Genomic DNA, 21,248 nt, shown 5'->3' with positions numbered 1-21,248 from the left:
GTTGTTCAATGTATGCACAGTCTGTTCAACATAAAACTGTCAACACCCGCACGGTACTTTATGCACTCTTGTGTTTTTGAGGCCGACATCGCATTTCGCACGCCTCATTGGTGGAATTTTTGCTGTGGGCCTGAAGAACCAATCGATTTTACGCCTTTTTAAGAGCAAAGTAATCTTCCCTGTGACAGACAAGAACAACAGGCAGGTGGCATAATCCTATTTCCCAGAAACTTTGCTCATTGGAAGAGGGGATAACATAAGCGAACGCGTGTCTCGGCTTACCCGCAAATACTCGACCGTTTCTGAGAAGACGACGGTCAAAATTTCTGAAGCAATTTACACTCATTTTATCGCGCGATAAATTTAACTGAAGCGTTGCACAGTTGGTAGCATCGCGGCTTCACATATTTGCACCGCGTGCTCGAAACCCAGTTATTGCTTTCATTTGTTTATTTTTTTATTTTTCATTTATCGGCCCATGACGTAGAACGTTGTTAGACGAATCTTTCATATCATGGTAATGGACACATGGGTGTTTTATTAATTGTAAAATTACAACTGTGTTTGCCAGTAAGTGCCATAATTTTATTATATACAGTACTACACTGAAGAGCAAAAGAAACTAGTACGCCTGCCTAATATCGTGTAGCCCCCCCTCCCCCCAAGCACGCAGAAGTGCCGCAACGCGACGTGTCAGGACACGACCAACGTCTGAAGTAGTACTGGAGCGAATGGACATCATGACTCCTGCAGGGCTGTCCATAAGTCCGTAAGAGTACGAGAGGGTGGAGATCTGTTCTGAACAGCATGTTGCAAGGTATCCCAGATATGCTCAATAAAGTTCATATCTGGGGCGTTTGGTGGCCAGCGGAAGTGGTTAAACTCAGAAGAGTGTTCCTGGAGCCACTTTGTAGCAATTCTGGACGTGTGGGGTGTCGCATTGTCCTGCTGGAATTTCTCAAGTCCGTCGGAATGGATAATGGACATGAATGGATGCAAGTGATCAGACAGGATGCTTACGTACGTGTCATCAGCTTAGACGTATTAGGGGTCACATATTACTATAACTGCACACGTCCCACACCATTACAGAGCCTCCACCAGCTTTAACAGTCTCCTGCTGAGTTGCAGCGTCCATGGATTCATGAGGTTGTCTCCATACCCGTAGACGTCCATCCACTCGATGCAATTTGAAACCAGACTCGTCCGACCAGGTGGCATGTTTCCATTCATCAACAGTTCAATGTCGGTGTTTACGTGCCCAGGCAGCTTTGTGTCGCGCAGTCATCAAGGGTACACAAGTAGGCCTTCAGCTCCAAAAGCCCATATCTGTGACGTTTCGTTAAATGGTTCGCACGCTGACACTTGTTGATGGCCCAGCATTGAAATCTGCACCAGTTTGCCGAAGGATTGCACTTCTGTTACATTGAACGATTCTCTCCAGTCGTCGTTGTTCCCGTTCTTGCAGGATCTTTATGCGGCCGGAGCGATGTCGGAGATTTGACGTTTTACTGGATTCCTAATATTCATGGTACCCTCGTGAAATGATCGTACTGGAGAATCCCCATTTCATCGCTGTCTCGGAATGCTGCGTCCCATAGCTTGTGCCCGGACTATAACACCACGTTGAAACTCACTTAAATCTTGGTGACCTGCCATTGTAGCATTGTAACAACTGCACCAGACACTATTGTCTTATATAGGTGTTACCGACCGTAGCGCCGCATTGTGCCTTTTTACATATCTTTGTATTTGAATACGCATGCCTCTACAAATTCTATGGCGCTTCAGTGTATATGAGTGTGTATGGTGCATTTCTGTCTATTCACTTTGAGAAATAATTCGGAAATGACGTGCTACCCCTACTTATTCCCTCGGAGGACAAAAGCAGCTGGACAGGCCAGACTCGACTGAATACACGATTCTTCTTGTAAGCTGCAGAAATAAACGGGTATACTTTTCGGTCGATTTCAAAATCCATTCCTCGGGAGCAGGTATGCAACACCACCAATATTATTGACGAGACACACAACAGGAATTTTACTAAATGCAATCAAAAATTATTCTCATTCATTTAATGTTTTACACATTCATGTAGGACGTGGGTTGTTGTTGTTGTGGTCTTCAGTCCTGAGACTGGTTTGATGCAGCTCTCCATGCTACTCTATCCTGTGCAAGCTTCTTCATCTCCCAGTACCTACTGCAACCTACATCCTTCTGAATCTGCTTAGTGTATTCATCTCTTGGTCTCCCTCTACGATTTTTACCCTCCACGCTGCCCTCCAATACTAAATTGGTGATCCCTTGATGCCTCAGAACATGTCCTACCAACCGATCCCTTCTTCTGGTCAAGTTGTGACACAAACTTCTCTTCTCCCCAATCCTATTCAATACTTCCTCATTAGTTATGTGATCTACCCATCTAATCTTCAGCATTCTTCTGTAGCACCACATTTCGAAAGCTTCTGTTCTCTTCTTGTCCAAACTATTTATCGTCCATGTTTCACTTCCATACATGGCTACACTCCATACGAATACTTTCAGAAATGACTTCCTGACACTTAAATCAATACTGGATGTTAACAAATTTCTCTTCTTCAGAAACGCTTTCCTTGCCATTGCCAGCCTACATTTTATATCCTCTCTACTTCGACCATCATAAGTTATTTTGCTCCCCAAATAGCAAAACTCCTTTACTACTTTAAGTGTCTCATTTCCTAATCTAATACCCTCAGCATCACCCGACTTAACTCGACTACATTCCATTATCCTCGTTTTGCTTTTGTTGATGTTCATCTTATATCCTCCCTTCAAGACACCATCCATTCCGTTCAACTGCTCTCCCAAGTCCTTTGCTGTCTCTGACAGAATTACAATGTCATCGGCGAACCTCAAAGTTTTTATTTCTTCTCCATGAATTTTAATACCTACTCCGAATATTTCTTTTGTTTCCTTTACTGCTTGCTCAATATACAGATTGAACAACATCGGGGAGAGGCTACAACCCTGTCTTACTCCCTTCCCAACCACTGCTTCCGTTTCATGTCCCTCAACTCTTATAACTGCCATCTGGTTTCTGTACAAATTGTAAATAGCTTTTCGCTCCCTGTATTTTACCCCTGCCACCTTTAGAATTTGAAAGAGAGTATTCCAGTCAACATTGTCAAAAGCTTTCTCTAAGTCTACAAATGCTAGAAACGTAGGTTTGCCTTTCCTTAATCTTTCTTCGAAGATAAGTCGTAAGGTCAGTATTGCCTCACGTGTTCCAGTGTTTCTACGGAATCCAAACTGATCTTCCCCGAGGTTGGCTTCTACTAGTTTTTCCATTCGTCTGTAAAGAATTCGTGTTAGTATTTTGCAGCTGTGACTTATTAAGCTGATAGTTCGGTAATTTTCACATCTGTCAACACCTGCTTTCTTTGGGATTGGAATTATTATATTCTTCTTGAAGTCTGAGGGTATTTCGCCTGTTTCATACATCTTGCTCACCAGATGGTAGAGTTTTGTCAGGACTGGCTCTCCCACGGCCGTCAGTAGTTCCAATGGAATATTGTCTACTCCAGGGGCCTTGTTTCGACTCAGGTCTTTCAGTGCTCTGTCAAACTCTTCACGCAGTATCATATCTCCCATTTCATCTTCATCTACATCCTCTTCCATTTCCATAATATTGTCCTCAAGTACATCGCCCTTGTATAGACCCTCTATATACTCCTTCCACCTTTCTGCTTTCCCTTCTTTGCTTAGAACTGGGTTTCCATCTGAGCTCTTGATATTTATACAAGTCGTTCTCTTATCTCCAAAGGTCTCTTTAATTTTCCTGTAGGCGGTATCTATCTTACCCCTAGTGAGATAAGCCTCTACATCCTTACATTTGTCCTCTAGCCATCCCTGCTTAGCCATTTTGCACTTCCTGTCGATCTCATTTTTTGAGACGTTTGTATTCCTTTTTGCCTGTTTCACTTACTGCATTTTTATATTTTCTCCTTTCATCAATTAAATTCAATATTTCTTCTGTTACCCAAGGATTTCTACTAGCCCTCGTCTTTTTACCTACTTGATCCTCTGCTGCCTTCACTACTTCATCCCTCAAAGCTACCCATTCTTCTTCTACTGTATTTATTTCCCCCATTCCTGTCAATTGCTCCCTTATGCTCTCCCTGAATCTCTGTACAACCTCTGGTTCTTTTAGTTTATCCAGGTCCCATCTCCTTAAATTCCCACCTTTTTGCAGTTTCTTCAGTTTTAATCTACAGGTCATAACCAATAGATTGTGGTCGGAGTCCACATCTGCCCCTGGAAATGTCTTACAATTTAAAACCTGGTTCCTAAATCTCTGTCTTACCATTATATAATCTATCTGATACCTTTTAGTATCTCCAGGGTTCTTCCATGTATACAACCTTCTTTCATGATTCTTAAACCAAGTGTTAGTTATGACTATGTTGTGCTCTGTGCAAAATTCGACCAGGCGGCTTCCTCTTTCATTTCTGTCCCCCAATCCATATTCACCTACTATGTTTCCTTCTCTCCCTTTTCCTACACTCGAATTCCAGTCACCCATGACTATTAAATTTTCGTCTCCCTTCACAATCTGAATAATTTCTTTTATTTCATCATACATTTCTTCAATTTCTTCGTCATCTGCAGAGCTAGTTGGCATATAAACTTGTACTACTGTAGTAGGCGTGGGCTTCGTATCTATCTTGGCCACAATAATGCGTTCACTATGCTGTTTGTAGTAGCTTACCCGCATTCCTATTTTCCTATTCATTATTAAACCTACTCCTGCATTACCCCTATTTCATTTTGTGTTTATAACCCTGTAGTCACCTGACCAGAAGTCTTGTTCCTCCTGCCACCGAACTTCACTAATTCCCACTATATCTAACTTCAACCTATCCATTTCCCTTTTTAAATTTTCTAACCTACCTGCCCGATTAAGGGATCTGACATTCCACGCTCCGATCCGTAGAACGTGGGTAGATAACAGAAAAAAATTAAGTGTAAACAATAATCGGGTCTCGAACACGGCGAGCAAAAGTGTGGAACTGCGAAGCCAGCCGCGATGCTACCACTTCTGCTGAACTAGTTACGTTCTAAAAGGCTCATAACGTACCTCGAACACTTTGACTTTCTTTTCCTCAGAAACGATAGAGTAACTACCGATAAGCAACCACAAATTTTCGATAATTTTGACGCCTCACCCTGCGAGAGAAATTTCAGGGATATTGGGTTATGGCACTTGCCGTATTCTCGTGGGCCACCGACCGGAAGAACTTAAGCTTCATTGTGTCCTCCTTGGAGGCGTTCTTCTCACGTGTCCTCGGAGAAATGGCTTGCGAAATCCGTCGGCTGTTGTAGCAGTTTTCCTCAAATAAGTTCCGTAAGTGGCTGAGTTCCTTCCGTGAATTTTCAGAGTCTGAAACTGTTTCTGCTCCATGCACCAAGGTCTTCAGAACATAACGTTTCAGCAATAGATGGTGGCAGCTTGTAGCGTGCAAATAACGGTCCACATTGGTGTGTATCCGGGAACATTATGAGTGAGTGGGCCATGTGCTTTTCAGTAGATGAGGGCGTCAAGGAACGGCAAGGAACCATACGTCTCTGCGTCCGTAGCAACCTTGATATTCTAATGGGAATTGTTGATGTGGTTCAAGGACTCTCCAAGTTTATCACGACCATAAGGCCAGACTGCAAATATCATCGATGGAACGAAAAAGCAAGTAGAATTTGTAGGATCTGTGTCCAGACCAAGGTTATTTTTTTGAGGTAAGATGCTATGGGAATAAACTGCTGAGGTCATGCGTCCCTAAGCCTACACACTACTTAATCTAACTTAAACGCTAAGGACAACACACACATCCATGCCTGAGGGAGGACTCGAACCTCCAACGGGGAGAGCCGGGACGACCGTGACAAGGCGCCTCAAACAGCTAGGCTACCCCGCGCGGCCCAATGTTCTTGAAGTATTTAATAAACGGGTGGGCTACAACTGAGCTAACGGTTTTCTCGTTTTGACAACGCCCGTCAGGGTAAAATATTCTCAACCAGGCAAAATATGCTATGATTGCAGTGTGTGCATAAATAAATCCACCAAAGTGTCATCAAAGATTTGGGAGAGCAGACGTATAAAGCTATTGATGGGGACACACGTGAAAATCAGACACGTCAAAGCTGATCATCCTACCTCCTTCCGCAAGATGCAAGCATCTTATTCGACTGATGACGTTGGTCGTATTCTCGATATGGTTCATACATTTACCAATGTGCGGAATAAGAAGGGTGGCCAGATACTTGCCACTTTCTAAGTCGGCGATTCAGCAGTATTCAATATGGAACATTTGGACATGTTGTTCTTGTGAACTTCTGGAAGGCCATAAGATGGAGACGGTCAAGTTGCCTGAATGAGGACATCTTTTAATCACTTTCTCTTCTAGTGAAGACACCTTTAGAAAGTCCGACATCTTCCTCATTATTCTGGATGTTGGTTCCTGTTACACTTTCTTATACATTCATCCTCCTGCATCAACAAAATATTTTCCGTCATAGTCGGATTGTTTCATTATGATAACTGCATTATCCTTATCAGCTGGCAGGTGTACAATTAGAGGACCATTTAGGAACTGGAGAAGGCCGTTTCGCTCAGCTCTTATCATGTTCAGCGCTGGTAGCTCGGATTTTGAATGGTGTAGTTCGTTTCTGGATGAATTTCTTCTATCGTTTCCCTGGGAATTCCTGTGAACTGCTTGTTCCACACCATTTATCTCTTTATGCTACACAACTACTGCCTCTTAACTGTCGAATTAAAACAGACCCAATAATACACAGTTTCGTAGGTAGTAATAAGTATATGTACACTGACGGAAAAAATCGCAACACCAAAAAGCAATCAATGTAGACTAAAGAAATTTCGGGAATACATTTGTATAGGTGACATATTTAAGTGATTAAAATTGCAAGATCACAGGTTAAAGTAAGCGCGAGACAAGCCAATGCAAATGTGCAATGCTGGTACATTAATAACCGGTGTATTCGCCATAATATTGCCGGTGCCGGATGCCAGTTTGCGGTATGGATTTGCATACCTGTTGCACATGCACAAGGTCGGTCGGTACAGGGTCCGTTAATGCTATTTGTAAATGACGCAGCCGTTGTCGTCCGACGATGTTCCACATGTGCTTGGTCGGAGACAGATCTAGTGATCGAGTACACCAAGGCATGTAGACATTCAGTAAAACATGTTGGGTTACGGTAGGGGTATGTGGGAGACCGTTATCCTGTTGGAAAAAACCTCCTGGAATGCTGTTCATGAATGGCAACACAACAGATCGAATCATCAGACTAACGTACAGATTTACCGTCAGGGTGGGTGGGATAATAACGAGGGCGTTCCTGGCGTCATAGGATATCGCACCCCAGACCATAACACCCGGTTATGTCCAGTGTGTCTAACACACAGTTTGATTGCAGGCCCTCAAGTGGCATCCTTCTAATCAACACACGGCCATCTCTGGCACCGCGACAGAAACAGTTTTCATCAGAAAATACAACAGACCTCCACCCCGTCCTCCAACGAGCTCTCACTTGATACCACTGAAGTCAGAAATGGCAGTGGTTTGAGGCCAGTGGAATGCACGATACAGGAAGTCTGTTGGAAATTTGTGGTAAGGTCTTATAGGACCAAACTGCTAAGGTCACACACTGCTAAGGTTACACACTATTTATTCTAACTTAAACTAACCTACGCTAAGGACGACACACACACCCATGCTCGAGGTAGGACTCGAACCTCCGCGGGGGGGAGGGGGGGGGGAGTCGCTCGGACCGTGACAACTAGACGCATCACACCGCGCGGCTACCCCGGGCGACGGAGGTCTGTCCTGGTGCTGTACTTGAAGTAACCGATTTGTAAAATTTACGGTGGAGATCGATACTGACCTTCCCTTGCCGTCCTATGAACTTCTCATCACTTGAAAAGCAAATGCGTGTCTCAGTTACAGTGTTAACCGGTAACCCATCCATGTGGACCGAGATTTCCATATTACCCGCCGAATTCTGTTCTCTCGACCTTGTTGCAATGAGCGGAAGCCGTTTTAGACGCTGATAACCTGCCGAAGGAGGTGAGACACTTAAGGAAAGTGTTCAAGGAAAATGACTGCAACAACCGATAGATTTCGCAGGCCATCTCTCCGAAGAAGCGAGGAGGACAAGAAGCTTTACTTTTTGTCATACTACGCCTAAGTTACAGACTCATAAACTCATGAGACCTGTGAAAGTAGATGTAGGCCTCAGAACCCCAGAAGTGTATAAAATACCGTATGGATGTGAATAGTTTTATGTCAGAGAGACGTTGCGTACTATTGAGCAACGCTGTGTAGAACATGAGAGGCCGTTCCACGTAACGGTACCCTGAGAAATCAGAGGTTGTAGACCACGCTCTGGAAAACAGACACCAAATTGTATTCGACGAGACAGCTTATGTTAATAGATCTAATGTTTTCTGTGATAGCGTCATAAAAGAAGCGAGCAAGATAAAAATTTGTTGCGACACCCTCAATAAAGACGGCGGCCAGCTGCTAATCACACTTTGGGGGCCGGCCGGGGTGGCCGAGCGGTTCTAGGCGCTTCAGTCTGGAACCGCGCGACCGCTACGGTCGCAGGTTCGAATCCGGCCTCGGGCATGGATGTGTGTGATGTCCTTAGGTTAGTTAAGTTTAAGTAGTTCTTAGTTCTAGGGAACTGATGACCTCATAAGTTAAGTCCCGTAGTGCTCAGAGCCATTTTCTTTTTTTGAACACTTTGGGGCGCGACTGCCGGAAGACTGAAGCGGGAGCGGCTGGAGTAAGTACGAGGCCCACGAAAAAGACAGGCCGACGGCGCGTGCGTCACGAAGGTAGGCCTGAACTCGCTCGCTCAGCTCAGCAGACAAAATGCGTTTCTAAACCTTTTAATTCGAAGCTGGACGAGAATCCCATCTTCTACTGGACTGATTGATAGTTGTTGTTGTTGTTGTGGTCTTCAGTCCTGAGACTGGTTTGATGCAGCTCTCCATGCTACTCTATCCTGTGCAAGCTTCTTCATCTCCCAGTACCTACTGCAACCTACATCCTTCTGAATCTGCTTAGTGTATTCATCTCTTGGTCTCCCTCTACGATTTTTACCCTCCACGCTGCCCTCCAATACTAAATTGGTGATCCCTTGATGCCTCAGAACATGTCCTACCAACCGATCCCTTCTTCTGGTCAAGTTGTGACACAAACTTCTCTTCTCCCCAATCCTATTCAATACTTCCTCATTAGTTATGTGATCTACCCATCTAATCTTCAGCATTCTTCTGTAGCACCACATTTCGAAAGCTTCTGTTCTCTTCTTGTCCAAACTATTTATCGTCCATGTTTCACTTCCATACATGGCTACACTCCATACGAATACTTTCAGAAATGACTTCCTGACACTTAAATCTGTACTCGATGTTAACAAATTTCTCTTCTTCAGAAACGCTTTCCTTGCCATTGCCAGCCTACATTTTATATCCTCTCTACTTCGTCCATCATCAGTTATTTTGCTCCCCAACTAGCAAAACTCCTTTACTACTTTAAGTGTCTCATTTCCTAATCTAATACCCTCAGCATCACCCGACTTAACTCGACTACATTCCATTATCCTCGTTTTGCTTTTGTTGATGTTCATCTTATATCCTCCCTTCAAGACACCATCCATTCCGTTCAACTGCTCTTCCAAGTCCTTTGCTGTCTCTGACAGAATTACAATGTCATCGGCGAACCTCAAAGTTTTTATTTCTTCTCCATGGATTTTAATACCTACTCCAAATTTTTCTTTTGTTTCCTTTACTGCTTGCTCAATATAGAGATTGAATAACATCGGGGAGAGGCTACAACCCTGTCTTACTCCCTTCCCAACCACTGCTTCCGTTTCATGTCCCTCAACTCTTATAACTGCCATCTGGTTTCTGTACAAGCTGTAAATAGCCTTTCGCTCCCTATATTTTACCCCTGCCACCTTCAGAATATGAAAGAGAGTATTCCAGTCAACATTGTCAAAAGCTTTCTCTAAGTCTACAAATGCTAGAAACGTAGGTTTGCCTTTCTTTAATCTTTCTTCTAAGATAAGTCGTAAGGTCAGTATTGCCTCACGTGTTCCAGTATTTCTACGGAATCCAAACTGATCTTCCCCCAGGGCGGCTTCTACTAGTTTTTCCATTCGTCTGTAAAGAATTCGTGTTAGTACTTTGCAGCTGTGGCTTATTAAACTGATGGTTCGGTAATTTTCACATCTGTCAACACCTGCTTTCTTTGGGATTGGAATTATTATATTCTTCTTGAAGTCTGAGGGTATTTCGCCTGTTTCACACATCTTGCTCACCAGATGGTAGAGTTTTGTCAGGACTAGCTCTCCCAAGGCCGTCAGTAGTTCCAATGGAATTTTGTCTACTCCGGGGGCCTTGTTTCGACTCAGGTCCTTCAGTGCTCTATCAAACTCTTCACGCAGTATCGTATCTCCCATTTCATCTTCATCTACATCCTCTTCCATTTCCATAATATTGTCCTCAAGTGCTTCGCCCTTGTATAGACCCTCTATATACTCCTTCCACCTTTCTGCTTTCCCTTCTTTGCTTAGAACTGGGTTTCCATCTGAGCTCTTGATGTTCATACATGTTTTTCTCTTATCTCCAAAGGTCTCTTTAATTTTCCTGTAGGCAGTATCTATCTTACCCCTAGTGAGATAAGCCTCTACATCCTTACATTTGTCCTCTAGCCATCCCTGCTTAGCCATTTTGCACTTCCTGTCGATCTCATTTTTGAGACGTTTGTATTCCTTTTTGCCTGCTTCATTTACTGCATTTTTATGTTTTCTCCTTTCATCAATTAAATTCAATATTTCTTCCGTTACCCAAGGATTTCTACTAACCCTCTTCTTTTTACCTACTTGATCGTCTGCTGCCTTCACTACTTCATCCCTCAGAGCTACCCATTCTTCTTCTACTGTATTTATTTCCCCCATTCCTTTCAATTGTTCCCTTATGCTCTCCCTGAAACTCTGTACAACCTCTGGTTCTTTCAGTTTATCCAGGTGCCATCTCCTTAAATTCCCACCTTTTTGCAGTTTCTTCAGTTTTAATCTACAGGTCATAACCAATAGATTGTGGTCAGAGTCCACATCTGCCCCTGGAAATGTCTTACAATTTAAAACCTGGTTCCTAAATCTCTGTCTTACCATTATATAATCTATCTGATACCTTTTAGTATCTCCAGGGTTCTTCCATGTATACAACCTTCTATCATGATTCTTAAACCAAGTGTTAGCTATGATTAAGTTGTGCTCTGTGCAAAATTCTATCAGGCGGCTTCCTCTTTCATTTCTTAGCCCCAATCCATATTCACCTACTACGTTTCCTTCTCTCCCTTTTCATACACTCGAATTCCAGTCACCCATGACTATTAAATTTTCGTCTCCCTTCACAATCTGAATAATTTCTTTTATTTCATCATACATTTCTTCAATTTCTTCGTCATCTGCAGAGCTAGTTGGCATATAAACTTGTACTACTGTAATAGGCGTGGGCTTCGTATCTATCTTGGCCACAATAATGCGTTCACTATGCTGTTTGTAGTAGCTTACCCGCATTCCTATTTTCCTATTCATTATTAAACCTACTCCTGCATTACCCCTATTTGACTTTGTGTTTATAACCCTGTAGTCACCTGACCAGAAGTCTTGTTCCTCCTGCCACCGAACTTCACTAATTCCCACTATATCTAACTTTAACCTCTCCATTTCCCTTTTTAAATTTTCTAACCTACCTGCCCGATTAAGGGATCTGACATTCCACGCTCCGATCCGTAGAACGCCAGTTTTCTTTCTCCTGATAACGACATCCTCTTGAGTAGTCCCCGCCCGGAGATCCGAATGGGGGACTATTTTACCTCCGGAATATTTTACCCAAGAGGACGCCATCATCATTTAATCATACAGTAAAGCTGCATGCCCTCGGGAAAAATTACGGCCGTAGTTTCCCCTTGCTTTCAGCCGTTCGCAGTACCAGCACAGCAAGGCCGTTTTGGTTATTGTTACAAGGCCAGATCAGTCAATCATCCAGACTGTTGCCCTTGCAACTACTGAAAAGGCTGCTGCCCCTCTTCAGGAACCACACGTTTGTCTGGCCTCTCAACAGATACCCCTCCGTTGTGGTTGTACCTACGGTACGGCTATCTGTATCGCTGAGGCACGCAAGCCTCCCCACCAACGGCAAGGTCCATGGTTCATGGGGGGGTGAAATGAATACTCGATATAAATGGTATACCGGCTTATTTATAGCATTTACTCTCCTCTGCTTAACGGTCCTCATTTCATACAAGAAATGATGTCTTTGCAACTGATAATCGTTTTGGTGTGATTTTAATTTTATTGGACCCCAGTACAGCCGTAACAAATTATAAGTAGGTCTATGGGCTTCCGATCATTGTAGGATTAATAACAGTGAGACACCGTAATAACGGATTCCAGTAGAAAATGCAATTATTCCAGAATGAGATTTTCACTCTGCAATGAAATTCTTGTTTGTGCGTACACACCTAGGTACGAGTCAACAGGTGTAGAAACGTAGTTTGTGTGCTGAGTTGAGCGAGCAAGCGCAGGCCTACCTTCGTGACATACGCGCCGCGGTCTGTCTTCCTCGTAGGCCTCGAGTGAACACCAGTGACGTTATAGAGGGCAGCATGGCTGTATAAGGACCGCAGCAGCAGCCATGTGACAATCATCTCCTGGCCATGGCCCAGGAGTACTCGGCCGAAAGCACGTCGAATTTACACCACTTGATGCGGCTGGATGCCGGAGATAATTTCATCAGTTTATATAGCCACAAGACCCTACATTCGCAGAATATGACTTGTTCACAGCTTCTCTATTGGAAATAAATTTTCAACTTCTTTACTTGTTTGGATATGCATATTCGCTTTTAGAACGTTTTTACTTTTACATTTGGTCTCACCGTTGTATGTCAAATGTCTTATTATTAAGTTATACATCATTGTGTAACGCTTTCGACATTCAGCTTTCATCTGTAGTGTATGCACCGTTAATATTTTTAGAACAAGTACGTAATGACTTATACCATCGGCTACAGCTATTGTAGAACATCACTGAATTCCTTTTGGTTGGAATCCCAAATGTTCGAATGGTGATCAAGTTGTAGAAGAGCCCTGTAATTGCTTAATTTTGTGGACATCTTAGACAAGTCTGAAAATTCAAAAATGTGGTTTTGTACAGTACACACAGCGCAATAAGGAGCTAGTCTACGTATTTTGTAATTTCAGGAAACCCTAATAATCAGTACGTAGGTTCCAGAAATATTCGAACTAGAGTGACTATTTATTACTTATTTCGCATTTATGACGCACCCATGTTAATCATATGAGTCTCCATACTACAGGGCGAGTGAGCAGATTTGTGACCAGCAGTGTCACAAATAAATCTATGAAAACTTCTGATCAGAATCGACATTTGACGCGAACCCTGGAGTATCATTTCTCTTCTAGATAAGTTGTAGAATGACAGGTTGCTTGGATTCCATGAGGCGAGTTTACTGTTTTTTGTTACTTTGTTAATGTCTGTGGATGGCTTAGGATCCTCGGTGACTGACATACTTAGACCATGTTTCCGTAACTACTGACGGGATTAGACGACAAAAGTTCTATTAGATATATAGCAACGTCAGTGTAAAGGAACTGACTGCCTCATTTACAGCGGCGTAAATAATCGAGTGAGTGAATGTAAATTGGTTGATAGTGCTCTTAATTGTCAAGGTTAACGAGGAGATTAAAGCACGCGCCGGGCGTGCTGGTCGAGCGGTTCTAGGCGCTTAAGTCTGGAACCGCGCGATCGCTACGGTCGCAGGTTCCAATCCTGCCTCGGGCATGGATGTGTGTAACGTTTTTAGGTTGGTTAGGTTTAAGTAGTTCTAAGTTCCAGGGCACTGATGACCACAGCAGTTAAGTCCCATAGTGCTCAGAGCCATTTGAACCATTTTCTCAACAGTCCAATGTCAGCGTTGACGTGCCCAGGCAGCTTTGTGTCGAGCAGTCATCAAGGGTACACGAATAGGCCTTCAGCTCCAAAATCCCATATCGGTGACGCTTCGCTGAATGGTTCGCACGCTGACGCTTGTTGATGGCCCAGCATTGAAATCAGCAGCGATTTGTTGAAGGGTTGCACTTCTGTTACATTGAACGATTCTCTCCAGTCGTCGTTGGTCCCGTTTCTGCAGGATCTTTATGCGGCTGTAGCGATGTCGGAGATTTGACGTTTTATCTGATTCCTGATATTCATGGTACACTCGTGAAATGGTCGTACTGGGAATCCCCATTTCATCTCTACTTCGGAGATACTGTGTCCCGTATCTCGTGCTCGGACTATAGCACCATGTTCAAACTCACTTAAATCTTGATAACCTGCCATTGTAGCAGCAGTAACCGCTCTAACAACTGGACCAGCCAATTGTTGTCTTATATAGGCGTTACAGTATAATACAGATGTAAATTTGTCAGATACGCATTTGACACGGTGCCACATTGAAGGCTGTTAACGAAGATACGAGCATATGGAATGATGAGTAGCTCGAACACTTCTTAAATAACAGAGCCGAATATGTTGTCCTCGACGGCGAGTGTTCATCAGAGACAAGGGGATCGCCATGAGTGTGATAGGACCGCTGTTGTTCTCTATATACATAAATAATTTGGCGGACAGCGTGGGCAGCAATCTGTGGTTGTTTGCTGACGATGCCATGGTGTTCGGTAAAATGTCGAAGCCGAGTGACTGAAGGAAGATACAAGATGACTTAGACAAAATTTCCAGTTGGTGTGATGACTGGCAGCTAGCCCTAAATGTGGAAAAATGTAAGCTGATGCGGATGAGTAGGAAGATCAGACCAGACCTGTAATGTTTGGATACAGTATTACTAGTGTCCTACTTGACACGCTCACGACGCTTAAATATCTGGGTGTAAAATTACAAAGGAATATAAGATGGAGGATGTGAGAACTGTGATAGGTGAGGCGAATGATCCACTTCGGATTACTGGGAGAATTTTAGGAAACAGTGTTTCACCTGTAAAGGAAACTGCATAGAGGACGCTGGTGTGACCTATTCTTGAGTACTGCTCGAGTTTTTAAGATACGTTACAGGTAGGATTGAAAGAAGACATTGAAGCAATTCAGAGGCGGGCTACTAGGCTTGTTACCGGTGGTTTCGAACAACAAGTAAGTGTTGCGGAGTTGCTTCGGGAACTCAAATGGGAATCCCTGGAGGGAAGGCGACGTTCTTTTCGAGAAACATTATTGAGAAAATCTAGAAAACTGGCGTTTAATGCTGAATACCGAACGATTCTACTGCCGTCAACATACATTGCACATAAGGACCACGAAGATAAGATACGAGAAATTAGGCCTCATATGGAGGCATATAGATAGTGGTTTTTTCCTCACTGTATTTGCGAGTGGAACAGGAAAGGAAATGACTAGTACTATTACAGAGTACCCTCTGCAACGCACCATAAGGTGTCTTGCGGAGTGTCGATGTAGATGTAGATACAGATGCGCAAGTTTATATTATGGGTCAACTGCCAATTCCTGAACCAAACATCAATCCTCTGCAGGTATTCTTGCAATATCACTGTAATTTATTATACATTGATGGTTGAAATCCACCAGCGTCTTTCGCATCATTTATCTTTATGCGAGTGATATGACGTTAGCGAGTTGCAAAGACATTCGTCTGCTAAGAATGCCACACTACTTGGGTGCAGAGCGAAAGTACTCGTACATGCGCTGTACTTTTGAGGTGGTACTTAACTGACCAATCTTATGTCAGGGCAGTTGATATTTGAGTTAAATTGCTCATGTAGAAAAAGGATACGTGTGTTTCCGCCGACCGCTGAGGTAGTCGCATCGCGTGGATGCTGTCTACATTTTTCATGGCTCTGCTGGCTCAAATTCTATGACTTTGCCCATTGTTTCATTTTGAGGGCAACTTCTACGCTCTAATATACGGAAATTTATGCTGAGAACGTTGCTTCATTATGTCCTTTGGTGTAATCTTCTGTTAGCATAATTTTCATCTTTATTGGCGTGCTTTCGAAGTGACCATGATCGAACCCGTTGTTCAGAGCGAGAGACTCCAGGATCAGTACCACTCTATCTTCAGTTCATTTGTGAATGCATGTCGTAACTGCTATTCCATATATTTGGTATTACTACGGGCATTAGAAGTTACATGGAGTTTCTTTTGTTCTAATTTTGATGATTTGTGGTAATTGTGTTCCACGCGGTCTTATGGAGGGCATCAGCAGCTTCATTGGCTGGTAATTGTGATCCTATTCTTGAATAATAATCAATAGTTATTCCAGTTCCTGTTCAGTTATTTCTCATCTCTTAGCAACTTGCGATTTATCATGGTTTCACGGTCAATTCTTATGTACTCTTTTATTCTTTGTCTGAAGTCTGAGGTCATAGCTGACGCAAGAGCACTTAAAATGAATACGCTCTGCCTTCTGTAGAACCGTTATTTACACAAACTGTCATCAGTAGACTATACAACGATGCTGACGATGCCATGGTGTACGGTAAAATGTCGAAGCCGAGTGACTGAAGGAAGATACAAGATGACCTAGACAAAATTTCCAGTTGGTATGATGACTGGCAGCTAGCCCTAAATGTGGAAAAATGTAAGCTGATACGGATGAGTAGGAAGATCAGACCAGACCTGCATATTACAACACGCATAAGATAGGAAAAGAATGCAGAACCTCGTGGTGGTAACATTGAACAAAAGCTCTCGCGTTTCCTGCCGCGTCAAGTGATTAACTCGCCGCCGCTGGAAACCGGCGAAGTTTTCGTTCAAGTATAATGTAGGTGTGAGCTGCTGTGAATTTCCAGACAAGTGCTGATCCTGAATATGTTGAGTGTGACTATTTTTATCAATGCCGTTTACATTTGGATGTGAGGTAATAAAATGTTGAGTCTGCGTATCAGTTACACACATCCACGCTATAAGGGAGGTTGCAGCACAGCTTTTGGCCGTGTTAACGGGCTTAACAGTATCGGTCGTAATCATATGTTACAGAAAACTATGTTCGACATCCCCGACATCTATCATTGCGCTATGCTGGTTCTTCCTATCTCCAAAAATCTCATAAAAAGAAATCATATCGTCTTAGTTCCATCCATGGGAATACTGTCAGGGTACGAATACTGAAGTCCTAAATGTTATACACTAAGTTTAAGTTTAAAAAGGAATAGGAGGTTTTCGGAGTTTTCTATAGGTATAGGAGGTTTTCGGAGTTTTCTATAACAACTGCTTCATGGAGCTGATTACCTTATCAGTCAGCTCGGTTACATATATTTTAATCAATAATAGTCCTGTAACAATACCTTGGGGTTCGTCCGAAGCAAAGCATACCGTTAATGCCCAAAGGAATTACAATACCATTTGGTTGGTTGATTGATTTGGGGGAGTGGACCAAACAGCAAGACAATCGGTAACATCAGCTTAGGGAAGGAGAGAGAAGGAAGTCGGCCGTGCCCTTTCAAAGGAACCATCCTGACATTTGCCTTAAGTAATTAGGGAAATCACGGAAAACCTAAATCGGGATGGCCGGACGTGGACTTGAACAGTCGTCCTCCCGAATGCTAGTCCAGTGTGCTAACCATTGCACCACCTCACTCGGTACAATAGCATTTATTACTATTTATAGTTGCCGGAACTGCAGTGTTTTTCTTCATAGGCCTACAGCATTGAATGTCCTGTGGACGATGACATCAGTCTACAGAATGTACTGAGTGTCACCACGGTAAGTAACAAGAGTGGTTTTGGTGAAGAACTACGCTAGTAAGCACAGGTCCTGAAAAGAAAGATTCCTGTAGATGGGTTTTTAATATTTTACACCGTTCCTTTCGGTTTTCTACTTTCATAGTTAATGAAAGTTGGCTACATATACCTAGAGAGCTTTATGTAGATAGTGGGAAGTGAGCAAATAAGAGCTGGATCCTATTGTGTTCAAGCTATCGTTATGAAACTTGTTTTAAAAATAACTTCTTAAATTTACGTATATTCTAACATTTATAATTTTTTATGGGAACGACAAATAGTTAATAAATAAAGTGAATCTTGTTTCAGTCTTCATGCACGACAGTTCCTTTCATCACCGAACGGCTGCAGTGAATGAATATCAGCTTGATGAAGAATTAAATTCGTGGACTGGCGAGTTAGGTCTCTCGATCGGAAACCTAAGAGTGTGTCCCTGGTGCGTTGGAGTAGCGAACAGCAGCCGGTCAGCTGCCACTGCGGACTCTGATTAATCTTAATAATTACGCAATATGTGAAGAAACCAATGTGTCCCCATAGAGTTATTTCTCACGAAAGAAATACCCTATTGAGCCAAGACATTCTGACCACCTGGTTAATAGCGTGTTTTTCCGTCTTTGGAACGAAATACATCATCGTTGCTGCATATCAGGGATCCGACAGGTTGTTGGTAGGTTTGCGGAGGTGTGTGGCATAACATGTCAATGCACTGATCATATAATTCGCGTACGTAACGGGCCTCTCATCTGCTTAAGCGGTGATGGCGCCCGATAGCGACCCAGATGAGTTCCATATGATTTGAATAAGGCAACCTTGGTGACCGAGACATCAAAGTGAGTTCACTAAAATGCTCCTCAAATCACTGTAGCATGGTTCTGGCTCCAATATACGGGCAATTATACTGCCGAAAGATGACGTGTCAGAGATGACTTCAAGCATGAAGGGATACAGCTGGTTCGCAGCTGTCAGCGTGTCTTCAATTACTACCACAGGTCCTTTGGAAGGGCAGGTGAATGTCTCCCAAGCCATACTAGTCCTTCGACCAGCCTGCGTCCGTGGCGCGCTGCACGTTTCGAGCCGTTGTTGACTTCAATGACGGCGTTTGTGGAGACGAACATCGACCCAGTGTAGCAAAAATGTCATTCACCTGAAGAGCCGACACGTTTCCATTGATCGAGGGTAGAATCCCGATGGTATCGTATCCACTGCAATCTTAACTGACGATGTCGTTGAATAAACATGTGAACACACAGGGGTGGTATGCTGCGTAGCTCCACGTTCAACATATGATGAACAGTGTGCTTCGAAACACTTGTACGTGCACCAGCATTGTGCTCTTTCGGCAGACGTGTCACGGACTAGCATCTGTTCCACTTTACAGAGCTGTGAAGAGTCGTGGACGTCCAACCATTTACCGTCTGCTAGTAGTTTCATTGTCCCTCTACCTCTTTCCTAACACGTGAACATTCGACAAGCTTCGCTGTTTTCGAGATACTCCACGTTGTAATAATAATCTGTCCTTAATCAAAGTCGCTTATCTCAGTTGATTTCCCCATTTGTAGTCCATATCTTCGCTAGGGTGATCCCCCGTCCGTGTCTGCTCCGCTTACATATTTTTGTTACCGCACCACGTGCCCGCAACACCACCAGGCGGCATCCAACGTCGCTGTGGGCGGTGGTCATAATGTTGTGGCTTATCAGTGTGTGCTTCCAATTGAAAACATTGCCCTTCGTTGTGAACCATGCGTGGGAACCATATCCCAGCTTGACTGCTGTGGAAGAGGCTATTCTGGACAGATTACTTTTCTTGGGATAGTTGTATCTTTATAGTAAGACCGTTTTCATAATTTAAACGGTATCGTCAACCATACATTTTATTTCTAACGTAAATCTTATTGTGTAATATTTTTTACTGCAAAATATGCTACCATTTCTTAACAATTCTTATCTGTTGGTCTCTAGTGTGTGGTAGATAAATACTAAACATTCCCGTACTTCACTCAACTTGTTTGCAAAAATTAGGCCTATGACTTAGAGTGCCCCTCCAATTTTTCTATTTTATTTTGATAATTACTTCCACTATGTTACATATTAATCATCACCTGTACTAAATTTTGATTTTGAAAAACTTTGCGAGTAAGAACGATGAGTTCAAACGGAGCATGTGACAGCACTGCAGTATTTCAGTATTATTTGTGTGGAATTTCCGCTTTATATGTGCTGCTACCTGGCGAAGACTACAGATACTAATGGTATTAAAAGGTGTGAACGAAATTGTATTGCCGTGCCGAGCGGCCGAGCGGTTCTAGGCGCTACTGGAACTGCGCCACCGCTACGGTCGCAGGTTCGAATCCTGCCTCGGGCATGGATGTGTGTGATGTCCTGAGGTTAGAGTTCTAAGTTCTAGGGGACTGATGACCTCAGACGTTAAGTCCCATAGTACTCAGAGCCATTTGAACCATTTTTTAAAATTCTGTTCAGATTATTTATTAACTGTATATCATTTTAATAAGCCAGCTGTAAATGTAAGAAAATAAAAGTAAGAAAGTTTTTCAACCTAGCATTATAATGATAGCTCAATTAGAATAATAGCCATCTCTCATTTGCCCGTTTTCCAAGATCTACGTGTACTTCTTGAGGTATATGTAGCAAACGTTAATTAACTGTGAAAATAGAATTGACGATAAGAATTGTATGATATAATAATACGCATTAACAGGAAGCTGTTTCGTTTTAAGGTCTGTTCTTACTAGCACGGTTCTTCACGAAAATCACTCTTATTACTGTACCGTGGTAACGCTCAGTACAAAATGAAGGCTGATGTCATCGTCTACAGGACGTTCAATCCTGTGGCCTTGTAAGAACAAATTAAATTTTGACTCAATAACGAAGGTCAATCGCATGAGAAATTTTATCCGAAATTGATGTTACAAGGGAATAATTGACTGTGGTAAATAAAATAATTAAAAAGTCAATACAATGACAAACTACATTTCTTTTTACCAATTCAGCTTCTTATTGGACGCCCCTATCGTACATTCTCGTTGACACAAATGGATTCGCTTGTCGAAGGACGTCACCATTTAAGTAGGTTCTATCATGGTTTTAAAAGTGCACATTGACACTTTTGCGATAAAGGGATTGGTAGTACGTTGAAAGATTTCTGAATATTTGAGGATTAAGTTTGTCTCAGTGACTTTATAACGTGTCTCCCTGGTGGGCAGGCATGTGGGTGCCTCTAATGAACGTCTGTCTGTCAGTAACTCTAAAACACTATTATAAAAATTAAACTCAATGGATTTTAACGCAAATGGAGACGACACAATATATTTCTTACTATAAGATTTCTCCTACTAACACCTATATAA

The sequence above is a fragment of the Schistocerca piceifrons genome, chromosome X, assembly GCF_021461385.2.
Source record: "Schistocerca piceifrons isolate TAMUIC-IGC-003096 chromosome X, iqSchPice1.1, whole genome shotgun sequence".
Classification (NCBI taxonomy): domain Eukaryota; kingdom Metazoa; phylum Arthropoda; class Insecta; order Orthoptera; family Acrididae; genus Schistocerca; species Schistocerca piceifrons.
The sequence above is the reverse complement of the archived record's forward strand: the minus strand, read 5'-3'. Positions refer to the sequence as shown.